Genomic DNA, 12,362 nt, shown 5'->3' with positions numbered 1-12,362 from the left:
TTCCTCGACTTCAGCCATTGTTGAGGAATGATGGTGGACATATTGAGCATTGTGAATTTTAAAATTTTCCCGGCGAATTGACTGTTCAAACAAATTTCGGGCTTGCAGCCAGTCGTCATAAAAGAACGACGACCGGCTGCAAGCCCGAAATTTGTTTGAACATATTGAGCATTTCCTGTAAAGAACATCATCTTTGCTTTGTCTTACTTTGTTATGCTAATTATTGCTATTCTGATCAGATGAAGTGTCATCTGTCGGACATGTTTTGAACTTTTGTATTTTTTTGGTTCTAATAAAACCCCATGTCATTCCAAGCATGTGTGTCAATTTGTATCTCTCTATCTACATTATTCCGTGATTTATTCAGTTTTTTATCACCCGGTACAAAAACTTTATTTCTGCTGTGGACAACACGAGGTAGGGAAACTACATATTACTGAGAAATACGTTGTGCTGTATCAAATAAGAGAGATACCAAAACAGTAGCCTTCATTACAATGTAAATAAAATACTGGAACTGTTAAAGCACATTTTTTAAAAGTATACGAAAGAGCACCATACTTCTCTACACAATCCCCATCTCTTAACCCTAGCACCACTAAGCTCGAATCTGTCTCATGGGTGTCTAAGGGGGGGCAAAAATTGCTCTCACATTCTTTTCACATTTTGACATTTTTTGTTTGATTGTTCTGTTTTGATTATTTAATGAAAGAGGAATTTCTTTACTGGGTTGCAACACACTTTCCATAGTTATCAGGAACATTATAACCTATACAGATACAATAAATAAAGTAATGAATATGACAAATATTATTATATTTTTTCATGAAAAATACATTTCATTTCATATACACTCCTGGAAATTGAAATAAGAACACCGTGAATTCATTGTCCCAGGAAGGGGAAACTTTATTGACACATTCCTGGGGTCAGATACATCACATGATCACACTGACAGAACCACAGGCACATAGACACAGGCAACAGAGCATGCACAATGTCGGCACTAGTACAGTGTATATCCACCTTTCGCAGCAATGCAGGCTGCTATTCTCCCATGGAGACGATCGTAGAGATGCTGGATGTAGTCCTGTGGAACGGCTTGCCATGCCATTTCCACCTGGCGCCTCAGTTGAACCAGCGTTCGTGCTGGACGTGCAGACCGCGTGAGACGACGCTTCATCCAGTCCCAAACATGCTCAATGGGGGACAGATCCGGAGATCGTGCTGGCCAGGGTAGTTGACTTACACCTTCCAGAGCACGTTGGGTGGCACGGGATACTTGCGGACGTGCATTGTCCTGTTGGAACAGCAAGTTCCCTTGCCGGTCTAGGAATGGTAGAACGATGGGTTCGATGACGGTTTGGATGTACCGTGCACTATTCAGTGTCCCCTCGACGATCACCAGTGGTGTACGGCCAGTGTAGGAGATCGCTCCCCACACCATGATGCCGGGTGTTGGCCTTGTGTGCCTCGGTCGTATGCAGTCCTGATTGTGGCGCTCACCTGGACGGCGCCAAACACGCATACCACCATCATTGGCACCAAGGCAAAAGCGACTCTCATCGCTGAAGACGACACGTCTCCATTCGTCCCTCCATTCACGCCTGTCGCGACGCCACTGGAGGCAGGCTGCACGATGTTGGGGCGTGAGCGGAAGACGGCCTAACGGTGTGCGGGACCGTAGCCCAGCTTCATGGAGACGGTTGCGAATGGTCCTCGCCGATACCCCAGGAGCAACAGTGTCCCTAATTTGCTGGGAAGTGGCGGTGCGGTCCCCTACGGCACTGCGTAGGATCCTACGGTCTTGGCGTGCATCCGTGCGTCGCTGCGGTCCGGTCCCAGGTCGACGGGCACGTGCACCTTCCGCCGACCACTGGCGACATCATCGATGTACTGTGGAGACCTCACGCCCCACGTGTTGAGTAATTCGGCGGTACGTCCACCCGGCCTCCCGCATGCCCACTATACGCCCTCGCTCAAAGTCCGTCAACTGCACATACGGTTCACGTCCACGCTGTCGCGGCATGCTACCAGTGTTAAAGACTGCGATGGAGCTCCGTATGCCACGGCAAACTGGCTGACACTGACGGCGGCGGTGCACAAATGCTGCGCAGCTAGCGCCATTCGACGGCCAACAGCGCGGGTCCTAGTGTGTCCGCTGTGCCGTGCGTGTGATCATTGCTTGTACAGCCCTCTCGCAGTGTCCGGAGCAAGTATGGTGGGTCTGACACACCGGTGTCAATGTGTTCTTTTTTCCATTTCCAGGAGTGTACATCAGACTTATATTAAGAAATCATAAAAGAACATACAATAGCAAACCACAAATAAGAAAACAGAAAATCAAACTCAGAAATTACAGTTGATCTTTTCCTTCCTGCTCACTTTCACTTTCAATTTCACAACCTTTGCATATGATTGTTTTTGCAGAATGAGTGGAACACACATACTTGTAACACCTGCAACAAACTATAGATACTTTTGTCATCTTGACTTTTTCCTTTTTAGAGTTTCTACTCTTCAAAAAGATATGACATCTTCCTATTGAATAAAATTCAACAGATTGAACAGTTGCAGTACAGCTGGGCAGCATTTTCCCTAGATCACTTTCCACTGCAGAGACGATAGGCTTTTGCAAACCCATGATATTCTTTGCTCTCTCTTCCACAGCTTGCCTAACGAGCTGTTGACCTAATTCTAGCAGATACAGCCTTCTTACATTCTTCTTATTCCAGTTTGGGTTGTTTATCTTGAAAATTGTCCCAGCACTGAGACGGGCAATATCCATCAAGGTGACAAAGAGAGATAATGACCACCTTCTCGTCCCTCGTTTTACTGAATGACATTGTGTTATTTGACCAATGCTGTCTATGCTCCCTTTGGTTTCATTGTAGTAGAGATTGATGCTTGTCTTTTTTTTCTCTCTGTCGACTCATACACTTTGTTATCATTGTGTTGTGTGGAAAGAAGTAGGAGATTTGAACAGTTCTCGGGTATCCGACCGGGTAGCGTCGTAATTTCTCCACAATATTTCGGCAGACGTACACGCTGCCATCTTCAGGTGGTTCCTGACGAATGCAGTGCTGTTTTTTTTTTTTTTTTTTTTCTATAGAGGTGGAGCCCCTCCACGCCCACACCGGCATGATGGCCAACACAAAAGGTCTACTGCCATCTCTGCATAAGGGTTAGTATTCACTAAAGTGAGGTGTCGCAGGATGTGGGTACTGCGATGTTTGCGTACGTCTGGTTAGGATTAACCATTAATACGCGCTCATCTGGAGATAGATTGGTCGAAGTCTGACGAAGGGTAGCGGTTTGAAGGGCAGAGGAAAAAAAGTGCCAAGGCAAGAGCCAAGGGAAAAAAACCTCTGCGAAAGTTAGGTCGGGCGGCAAGAGCAGTAGCGGTTGTCTTGCTGCCTGCGATAGGTTGTACAAGGATAGGCTTTGTTAGTAGTGGGTATCATGCATGTCGATACCTTGATGTCGTGCGTTTGTGCTGCTCGGCGGCTGGTGCTGGTACAGAGTCCTCGTTCAGCGTCCTGCAACCTGCAACAGTTAGTTTTGTTATCGGTCTCGTGTCCGATGGTCATATACCGGAGGCACAGTGTGAGGGAGTGTTGGGAGATTGTTCGTGCGTCTGTGGGCGAGCTCGTCGGTGTCCCTGCTGTGGCCTGTTGGTCGGCTCTAATAGCAGCTGGTAGTTGCCAGTCAGTGTTGCTGATATGCAGGGGCTTACCGACGTTTGTCGCTGTTTGCGTATGTTAGTTTACCATAGGTGGTTACGCCCTAGCAAGCAGTGTCTTTGGCCGCTTGTGTTTCCACCTGTGGTTGTGATCGTAGTTTCCCAGAGTGAGGATGAACGGATTGTTCGAGTGTCTCGAGTTCCTGTATAGTCGTGTGGCGTGTTTCTTGAATACTTCCTTGAGGGTATCAAGGCGGTATTCACGGTGAAGATCCACGGTGCGTGTGTAGCGTGGAGCATTGCTAATGATTCGTAGCACCTTGTTCTGTATGATCTGCAGGCGGCGCAGTCGTGTGGGAGCTGCATATCCCCAGACGGGAGCTGCGTACGTCATCAGAGGTCTAATCAGTGTCGTGTATAAGGACCTCGACACCCTCCTATTCAGTGTGCTTTCCCTGTTGAGCATTGGGTAGAGGTGTTTGAGCCTCGCGTGCGCTCGGTTGGCAACGTATTCAATGTGGTCCCCCCATGTAAGTTTCCGGTCCAGCCAGACACCAAGGTATCTGACTTTCTCTCGGAAACGTATTGGGCGTGTATGTAGTGTTATCGGTCTACAGTGTTGGTGTTTGCGCAGTAGTTTCGGTCTGCGTGTGAACAGAACTGCTTCGCACTTGTCGACGTTTACTTTAATACGCCATCGCTCCAGCCAAGGCTCAGCTGTTCTGAGTGCTGTCTGTATTCGTGAGTTGATGTTCGACGGTTTCCAGTCTTGCGCGAGGATGGCTGTGTCATCCGCGTAGACGGCTAACGTCGTGTTTCGTGTCGCTGGGAAGTCATTAATGTACAGGTTAAACAAGATGGGCCCTAGGATGCTTCCTTGGGGTACTCCAGCTTGGATACCGTGTTGTGTTGATTGTTTATCCTGCACGTTAGTGTTGAAACACCTGTTCGTGAGATATGAGTGTATGAGACGTACGAGTCCGTCCGGGAAACCAGCTTCGCTTAGTTTGCGTATGAGTCCGTTGTGCCAGAGACGATCGAAAGCCTTTTCGATGTCTAGGAACACGGCCCCTGTGGCTTTGTTCATGTTGTAGCCGTGTGTTATATGTTCGACTACGCGGAGGAGTTGTTGTGTTGACGAGTGGTGATTCCTAAAGCCGAATTGCTCCGGTCTTAGGGTGTCGTTGGCGATGCAATGCCTAGTGATACGTTTTAGTATTACCTTCTCAACAATCTTGCTGAGCGAGCACAGCAGACTGATGGGTCGGTAATTTTGTGGGAGGGAGTGGTCTTTCCCTGGCTTCCTGAACATCAGGACCTTGGCCGCCTTCCAAAAGTCAGGGAAGTGTTGGTGTGTCAGGATGGCATTCGTTATGTGTGCGAGGTATTCTACGGCTTTATCCGTGAACTCCTGGAGGACACGGTTTTGAATGCCATCAGGCCCAGGGGCTTTTCTAGCGGTGGTGTGCTTGATAGCCCATGTAACTTCATTTGTGCTAGTACGTCTTATTTCGTTGCGCGAGGGCTGGGCTACAAGTCGTGTAACCTCCTGGTCCGTTTCAAGTGTGAATGCTGGGTCTGAAGGAACCAGATTCGGCATGAAAGACGCTGCAAGTGTTGAGGCCATAAGCTCTGCCTTCTCCGTCGCGGAGTAGGCTGGGCCGTCTGGTCCTTGTAACGTGGGAATGTAATGTTTCTCCCTGGTGAAGTGTCTGGCCAGCTGCCACACGCCAGGACGTGTGGTATCCAGCCCTGCGAGTTTCTGTCCCCATTGTTCGTTTCTGAATGTTTGAATTTTATTTCGTATTATGCCCTGGAGTCTGTTGACGTGCAGTTTATAGAACGGGCGCCTGGTACGCTGCCAGTATCTCCTGAGGCGGTTCCTCATTGAGATAAGGCCCAGGATTTCCTGGGGCAGGGCCGTCGAGTGTTGTCTTGGTGTTGTAAATGGAATGGCGTCAGTCATTGCGTCTTGGACGGCAGTTGTGAGAGCCTCCACAGCCTCATCGATTTGCTGTGTGTTATTAATTTCGTGGGTGTTAGGAATGCGACTATCAAGCGTTTCCTTGAACAGTGTCCAATTCGCACGCTTGTAGTTAAGCATCCTGCGTGGTACGATGTCCTGCAGTGTCTCTTCCATGTGCAGTATTACAGGCATGTGGTCTGAGTCCAGATCGTTTTCAACCGTTAGGTTGAGTGTGCATGTGATGCCCTTTATGAGGGCTATGTCTAACACGTCTGGCCTATGTCGGGCCTGTGTGGGCACGAACGTGGGAACGTCCGGTCCAAGTATAATGTAGTTTCGGCCTAGTGCGTGTTCGTACAGTTTCTTGCCGTTGGAGGTTCGTATTCGTGAGTTCCAATCGGGGTGTTTTGCGTTGAGGTCTCCAGCGGCTATTACCCGCGGTGCTATGTTGAGTGCTGTGCTGATATCGCGTGTTACTATGTTATTAGGAGGATTGTATAGCGATACCAGTGTGGTGTTGGCTCCGTTGAACTTGACCCTGACGGCCGTAGCCTCTAGTCTTTCAAGTGCTGGGAGCTCGATGTTCGTGTGGTCGATGTCTCTGTGTATGATGATTGCCGTGCCGCCTCCCCTCCTGCCATCCGCTCGGTCGGTACGATAGACGCAATAACCTGGGAAGTTTAGTTGTTTGCGAGGCGTAAGCAGTGTTTCGTTCACAAGAGCGATTCGGATACCCTTTCGCTCCATGAACGCGGCCATCTCGGCTTTTTTGCTTGCGATCCCGTTGGCATTCCAAAACAGGATCTGCGTGATAGTGTTTAAGTCTGCGTTTCGGGGCTGGTGTGGTGTATTATCCATGTAGTAGTGTAAAAAGCGGTGTGATAGTGGCTTTGGCGCTAGTCCAGTTGAGCGTACCCGACATGAACTGCATGAAGAGTTGTGAGACACACCCCATAATCTTCGTGACTATTTCGGTGGTCGTGCGTCCGGGGAATAATGTTTCCATTATTCTCTGGAATGTTGTAGTGATGTTGGTCATGTCGGCCTGCGAGTTATTGGTCGTGTTAGCGGCCGCTTGTTCCAGTGTTGGCGTTTGGTGAGGGCTGGCCTGCGAGTCGGTTGTTCGTGTGGCAGTTGTTGGCGCCTGTGTGCTTTCTGTGGTGAGTGGGTGTGTTATGTGGGTTGTTGAGTTGGTGTCCGGGATGTGTTCGTGGGTGTTGGTGTTCTGTTGCCTGTTTACTTGTTGTGGTGCGGTCGTGTTCCTCGTGCTACGGCTGTTTCTCCTTCTCCTCCTCCTCTGGCGCTGGGGTTGTCCCTGTGTAGGTGCGTTTTCTGTAGCCTGTGGTGGGCTGCAGTTCGCGATCTCAGGGGGTAGTGTGTTGTTGTTGCTTGTTTCGTGTGGTGTGCCCGGTGCGGGTGTGGTGTCAGGTGTTGTGCCTGTCTGTTGTGTGTCTGTTGCTGGGGGTGTTTGGTGAGCGTGTTCTGAGCTCTGGGGCTCCTCTGACCGTCCCGCGCTGCTGGGGCTGCCAGCGACCACTCCAGCGAAGGATATTCCACTTCTTACTGGGCGCGGGGGCGGCTTTGGGACTGTTATGGCGGTAGGTTTCGCATGTTTCGCGATTTTGCGCCTCAGAGCTGCTTTGTAAGCAATGCACCCTCTGTAGTTTGCCGGATGGGCAGCACCACAGTTGGCGCACTTGCGAGGTGCTGTATGGGGGAGTTTGCAGCGTTGGGTTGTGTGACCGCCAGCGCAAATGCGGCAGCGGGGTGCGAGACCGCATCTGATACCCGCGTGCGCATAGCGCTGGCAGTTGTGGCATTGTTGGGGGGTGCGCGGCGTGTTGTACACCTCCACATTGACGACCATGTGAAGAAATAGCTTTATCTTCAGCAGGTCGCGGGATTTGGCCGTGTCGGCCAACTCCGCCATGTAGTTGTGAGACGGTCTCGCTGTGCCGAACTCTGACATTCGGTTTACCCGAATGCACTCCCACCCGAGAGCAGAGAGTTCATTGTGTACCGTTTCGGTTGGGGTTCGTGAGTCTATCCCCTTTATCACGTACTGCTGTGTCTTTTCCAAGACTGTCCTGTACGTGAAGTGTTCTACCTTCCTTTCTTTGAGAAAGTCCAGTAGATTCGTGTAGTCTGCCTTGTTCGCCACGTACAGTGCGGCGTGTTCCCCGGTGAGCTTAGAGTAGTATGTTGTGGGGCTGTGCTTGTTGTTAAATTCTTTGTTTAGGAGACTTAGGTCTCCGTAGTTGTGAATGATGACCGGTGGGAAGCCGGTCGCGGTGTTGTTAGTGTTCTGCGTAGCTGCTTGTATATTTGTGGTTGCTGCAGTCGCAGGGTTGTTTGTGTTGGTCCCTGCGTTATTGTTGTCTGTTCTCGGTGTAGATGGTGTTGGCAGCAGCGCTCGGCCGTTGCCTCGTGAGTTTGTGGGCTCACTTGTCTGCGTATTTGGCTGCTGTTTGCGCCTTGGGCCGACCTGCTGCCACGGCCCGTCTTCATCTGTATTTGTTGTGTCCTCTGTCGGCTCTGGCTCCGGTTCCGTCGGTGCCTGGGCCGCCAGAGGTGAAGTAGGGGGCATATCCTTCTGTTGTTCAGCAGGTGCCTGTGTGTGTGGTGTGGGTGTTTCTGTTTGTGTGTTTACACTGCCCAACAGCTCTGCGATCAGCTCCTGCTGTTCCGCGATCTGTCTGTCCTTCAAGGCTACCTGCTCTTGGAAGGTGGACAGTGGTGCAGTGCTGTTCCTCTCGGCATCCTATATATACTAGCCGTTACCCCCTCCACCGTTCCTCTCCTGGCTACTGGAGGTGGTGGGGGAAGCGGCGCCTGGGTCTGAACTGGGGTCTGCAGTCTCCCTGCTGCCGCCATCGGGGGCGGTCCTCGATCTCTGGGACCGCATCTTTCTGTCCAGACTGAGTGCAGGGTTCCAAGCCTGACTAAGTTGAAGGCCGCCGTCTTTATTTATTACATCGTCCTGTAGTCTGATTTCGATGGCCTCTTTAGTAACGCAGTCCCAAAAGTAGGACTGACAGAGTATTTTTGTTTTTTCATAGTCCACAGTATGGCCAGTCATTATACAATGGTGAGCCACGGCTGATTTAGTGGCGTGGCGTAAATCGATATAGCGCTTGTGTTTGCGGCACTTCTCTTCTGCATTGCGGACTGTCTCCCCAATGTATGATTTTCTGCAGTGACAGGGAATTTGATAAACGCCTGGTTTTCGAAGGCCTAGGTCGTTTTTCACTGACACCAGTAGAGTCAAGGTTTCTGCAGGTGGTCGTAATACACATTTCACATTGTGTTTCCCCAGGATTCTACCGATTTTTCTTGAGGTGTTTCCGACAATTGGAATGCACGCCAATGACTGGTGTTCTTCTGTTTCGACTCTTTGTTCTCTTGGCGTGGTCTCTCTGAGTGCGTGCCTTATTTGCTTCTGGTTGTACCCATTTTTCCAAAATGTTGTCTCGAGGTGCTGCAGTTCTGCTGGAAGGCTCTCTTGATCGCATATCGATCATCATCATCATCATCATCATCATCATCATCATCAGTGTTCTGCCTAAAGGCAGGCTTTCACATGGTAGATCTCCAGGCTGTCCGGTCTTCTGCCATCCTCTTCAGGTCTGCATAATTTCCTCTTCCCTTTATGTGGTCTATCATCTTGTATCTCCTTCTTCCTCTCAGTCTTCTCCCACAAACCAATCCTTCCAAAGTATCTGCTAGCAAGGACTCCCTTCTTAATGAATGTCCCAACCAGTTCTTTTTCCTTTCTCTTACAACGTTCAGCAGACATCTTCTCTCACCAACCCTTTCCAATACTCTTCCATTACTCTTTCCATCCAGCTTATTCTCTCCATTATCCTCCACATCCACATCTCAAATGCTTCTAACCTTTTTTTCATCCACTCGTCTCAGTGTCCATGTTTCTGCCCCATATAGTACCACACTCCCGACAAAGCATTTGCCAAGCCTTTTCCTTAGTCCTTTATCTAATTTGCCACATAAGAGTCTCCTGTTTCTGTTGAATGCCTCCTTCACTATGGCAATTCGAGTTTTCACCTCCTGGTGACATCTCAAGTCTTCGGTTATTGTGCTTCTGAGATATTTAAAAAATGGTTCAAATGGCTCTGAGCACTATGGGACTCAACTGCTGTGGTCATAAGTCCCCTAGAACTTAGAACTACTTAAACCTAACTAACCTAAGGACAGCACACAACACCCAGCCATCACGAGGCAGAGAAAATCCCTGACCCCGTCGGGAATCGAACCCAGGAACCCGGGCGTGGGAAGCGAGAACGCTACCGCACGACCACGAGATGCGGGCTCTGAGATATTTAAATTCACTTACTTTGCTAATGGTAGATCGTCCTATTTTAATATTGGACTGTCTGCGTCTTGTACTGATGACCATACTCTTTGTTTTTGCTGTGTTTATTTGCATCCCATATTCCACACAAGCTTCATTCAGATCTTTGAGCATGTTATTCACTGTCCGCTCACTTTCTGCCACTAATGCCATGTTATCAGCAAATCTTATACATTCTATTCTCTTTCCACCAATACATACTCCTCTTTTCCCATCTAAGCTTTTCGCAATAATCTCTTCAAGGTATACATTAAACAACACTGGGGAAAGGCAACAACCTTGTCTAACACCTCGTCCAATGCTGCTTCCTTCTGACATTTCATTTCCTATCCTTATCCTTACTTTCTGGTGTAAATATATATTCTGTATCAGTCGTCTCTCTTTCCAATCTACTCCTTTCCTCTTCAGGATATCATCTTGTTCCACTGAACTCTATCAAAAGCCTTTTCTAAATCTATAAAAGCCACAAAGATTTCTCTACCCTTTTCCATATGCCCAGTGAACAAGTGTGCACAAAACGCCTTCACGCTGGGAGTTGTGGTGGCAACTGAAGGCATTTAGGTACAAATCGGTGCGTGTAGGTTTTCTATATACACTGTGTCCTAGGTTGCCGTCAGGTTTCCGTTTCACCAGGACGTCAAGAAATGGTAGGGCACCATCGTCCAGGACGATCTAATTAATAATGACAGCGGCCTTCAACTTAGTCAGGCTTTGAACCCTGCGCTCAGCCTGGAGAGAAAGATGCGGTCCCAGAGATCGAGGACCGCCCCCGACCCAGGCGCCGCTTCCCCCACCACCTCCAATAGCCAGACACCAGGAGAGGAACGGTGGAGGGGGTAACGGCTAGTATATATAGGGCGCCGAGAGGAGGAATCACCACTCCACAACACAACAACTCTTACGGGTCGCTGAACATATAACACACAGATTCAACACAAACAAAGCAACAGGGGCGTTGTTCCTGGACATCGAAAAGGCTTTCGACCATCTATGGCACAACGGCCTCATTCACAAACTCAGCGACGCGGGATTCCCCGATGGGCTGGTGCGTCTAATACACTCATACCTCACAGACAGTAGTTTCAACACTGATGTGCAGGGAAAACAATCAACACGACACGGTATACACGCGGGAGTACCCCAGGGAAGCATCCTAGGGCCCCTACTGTTCAACCTCTACATAAACGATTTCCCAACCACACACAGCACAACGATGGCAATCTACGCGGTTGACACAGCCGTCCTCGCGCAAGACTGGAAACCATCAAACATTACGTCACGCTTACAGACTCCACTCAGAGTGGCTGAGCCTCGGTTGGAGAAATGGCGTGTTAGAGTAAACGTCGACAAGTGCGAAGCCGTTCTGTTCACTAGAAGACCGAAGCAACTGCACAAACACTGATACTGCAGACCAATAACTCTACATGTACGCCCGATACGTTTCCATGAGAAAGTCAAATACCTCGGTGTCTGTCTGGACCGGAAATTACTCTGGGGGGACCACATACAACACGTGACCAACCGAACAAGCGCGAGGCTCAAACAGCTCTACCCTATGCTCAACAGGCGTAGCACACTGAACATAAGGTTGCCGAGGTCCATGTACATGACACTTACTCGACCCCTGATGACGTACGCAGCTCCTGTTTGGGGATACGCTGCGCCTACACGCTTGCGCCGTCTGCAGCACAAAAGTACTCAAAATCATAAGCAATGCTCCACGATACACACACATCACGGACCTTCACTGGGAATACCAACTTGGGACTCTCACTTAGGTAATCCACAAACTCACCACAAGACTATACAGAAACTCCAGATATTTGCAGAACCCGTTTATTCTGAATCTGGGAAACTACGACCATAACCGTAGATGGAAACATAAAAGACCAAAAGACGTACCTGTAAGGATCTAACATCTATGGCCAAGCACACGCAAACACAACGATACAGGTGAGCCCCTGTTAATTAGACGGCATTACTGGATATCCAGCTGGAACACACTGCCGAACGAATAACTGGCACAATTCAGGGAAGCCGTACTGCATGCAGACGCCCCCCCCCCCCTTTCCCCCCCCCCACACACACAGTGAGATGATCTATGGCCGATCTCCCACTAATATGTAACGATCCTGATTGTTGCAGGAATGTAGCGGCTGCAGCAACTGGGATACATCACCATCGCTTGCCACGGTAACGATGCATATACCCATACTAACAAATCTAACCTCGCATGAACTATTGCAGCTAGTAAGCCACTACTGCTCTTACTACCCATCCAACTGTCGCAGAGGTTTTTTTCCCACGGCACGAGCCGTGCCACTTTTTTCCCCTCTGCTCTTCAA

This window comes from Schistocerca nitens, chromosome 12 (assembly GCF_023898315.1).
Source record: "Schistocerca nitens isolate TAMUIC-IGC-003100 chromosome 12, iqSchNite1.1, whole genome shotgun sequence".
NCBI lineage: Eukaryota > Metazoa > Arthropoda > Insecta > Orthoptera > Acrididae > Schistocerca > Schistocerca nitens.
Note: the sequence above shows the minus strand (reverse complement) of the source record.